This window comes from Leptosomus discolor, chromosome 13 (assembly GCF_034619465.1).
Source record: "Leptosomus discolor isolate bLepDis1 chromosome 13, bLepDis1.hap2, whole genome shotgun sequence".
Taxonomy (NCBI): Eukaryota; Metazoa; Chordata; class Aves; order Leptosomiformes; family Leptosomidae; genus Leptosomus; species Leptosomus discolor.
In genome coordinates this window covers 3,548,943-3,551,405 of record NC_141403.1, presented here as the reverse complement: position 1 = coordinate 3,551,405, position 2,463 = coordinate 3,548,943, and the positions used below count along the sequence as shown (strand labels likewise).

Here is a 2,463-nt window from a genome sequence, read left to right as displayed (position 1 = left end):
TTGAGGCTGAGAGTATCTTAGGGTTTTGTGCTTCGTTATACCACGTGTGTCATGTATGAAATAGCAGGCTGTGCGTGTGTGCTTACTGATACTGTGAAGTCTAAAGATTCTGCTAGGGTACCTCACAATGGCAATGTCTGTATGAATAATATAGCATGACGTATCTCTAGCTACTGTTTAATAGCTTTCCTTTAAAATTTATTTTTAAATATATTTTTTAATTATTACAAAGAAGTATCGGAGATTTGTACTGCTTTACAGAATAATTTCTAGATAGAAGATCTGAATAATAAAATAGCTGCCCAAGGAGATGAGAGTGTAAAAAAATCAGATGCTTCTTCTGAAGTGATTAAACCTGTGGAAGGATTAGCAAGCTTTTTACTGTTTTTACAGAAATGAAGTAAAAAAACCTTTGATACTTGCATTTTCTGTGTTGGCCTGAAATAATTGCAACTTATGCTGAAGGTGTATTAATGTTTTAATGTTCATTAGAAATCCACCAGGGAAAGTGATCTACAGAATATAAAGGATAAGCTTCTCAATATTAATGAAGCATTGGACATTTTGAAATGTAAAAGTGAAGAACTTCAGGAAGAAACTGAAGAGCTTTTGCAAAAATTCAGAAGTAGGTAATGCCTGCAATATAAATGTAGGAAGCAAGCATGATTTTTTCACTGAAAGCATGCTTTATTTTAAGCCTGTCTGTAATTTAACATTTCAATAATTAAAAATCACTTCAGGCTGAAATTTTAAACAGGAAATATAGACAGCTAAGCTTTCTAGGAAGAGTGTTAGAAGACAATTCTCTATAGACATCTTCCTGTCAATAAATGTAAAATCCTTACCTCTTCTTACAGAGAATTAGCAATTTCCAAAAGGTCCTGTATTTTTTCTTGGTGTGAGAGAGAGACACACATTCTACATTTTCTGAAATGGTTATCATAGTTTCTCAGTATCTTCTATGAGACCACTGAAGTGGGCCTGCTTTTTGTAGTCAGAAGTGCACTTCAAGTTACAGTAATGGCATTGGTGAGGACATCTTCACACACCCTGAGTGCTGCGCAGAGGCATCCAGAAATAGCATTGCCTTTGGCAAAATGATCCTGAAGTAGTGTTTCCCAAAGTATTTCAGGATGTATTTCCAAGTAACTTGTGACTGAGCTTAGAAGCATCTAAAACACAAAGTTTATGCCAACGAGTGTTTGGGTGAGTGTCGTGGTTTAACCCCAGTTACAGATATAACTCATAAGCTGCAGTTGTGTCACAGCCCTGGTTACTACTCACATTGGTGTTGTTGGTCGCCATCTATCTCATTGCTAACCTCACTGGTGTGCAGGAAGGTGTAATCAGTGTGTGATAGGGGCAGACCTGTGAAAGTCTAAAGAATGATACTATTATTACTGTCTAATGAGATGTCTCCTAACTGAATGGTCTTAGACTTGGAAGTACCCGAGTACATCTGCATTCATCTTGCCTCCATTCAGCCAAAAAATCTCTGTTGCTCTTTCTCATTATCGTCTTTGATCATTATCATCTAGGGAAGATTTGGGCCATTCACATGTGTGCTCTTGGCTATACTTTTCCTACCATGCTTACAGTAGGTCTTGATCATCTGCGGTGTGTTAATTCACAGGGCACAAGAGCTTTCATCTTTTAGATCTCTGCAGGATTTTTTTGTCCCAGCAGCTGAAGAAAAAGGCTAAGAATCCTTTGTATGTAAAGACTTTGTAAATTTATAGCTGGTTATGCAGCACTTTGCGCCCTGGGGCAGCTCAGGGTGACGTGGTTATCCAGGGAAAACAGGGAGCACCAGTGGTGTAGTGGTATCATGCAAGATTCCCATTCTTGCGACCCGGGTTCGATTCCCGGCTGGTGCAAAATAAACCACAGCAAAATAAAACATCTCTCATTTTGTGCAGTACCTGAAGTTCTACAATTTCTGACTAATCAGATCACCTTGAACTGCCCCAAAAGTCTGTGGTGACAGCACTGACAGCGTCAGTTGGTGCTGCCTGTGTTGTGCAGAGCTCAGTTGATTAGTAACGCTGTTACAGCTTCTGCCGTGTTCTTTTGAAAGACGCTTGTATGTGAGTTGATGTAAACCAGTCGGTCATGGCTTTAAGCACAGGGACTTACAGGTGTGTGACATTGCGGAAGCCTCTAGGTTCATCTTTTGCATTTTGGAAAGATCATACTGCAGTTTCAGTTCTGTTGGGATTCAGTTCCCGTCCCCATCAGATTGGTCAACTGCTTGGGAATCCCAGTAAGTTGAGTCTGGCTATGGACAGGGCGATTGTAATACATACCACATGCGTGGTATATGTTAGGTATAGTTCATCAGGATGCATATGGGCAATATTTTCTGTTCTCTTGCTTTGGGCCTCTTTGTTACTTGAATTTTGGGAAGGGAAATTAAGTTGCTGTGGGCTTGCGCTGTCTCGCTGGCTGTAAGACTGTATATTT

At 39.7% G+C, this 2,463-nt stretch overlaps 1 non-coding gene across 1 annotated transcript; it reads left to right on the top strand.

The window, feature by feature from the left end:
* The first annotated feature begins 1,806 nt into the window (after positions 1–1,806).
* Positions 1,807–1,877, top strand: TRNAG-CCC (transfer RNA glycine (anticodon CCC)). The gene has a single exon. It is a non-coding gene; the product is annotated as a tRNA-Gly (tRNA).
* Positions 1,878–2,463: the final 586 nt, after the last annotated feature.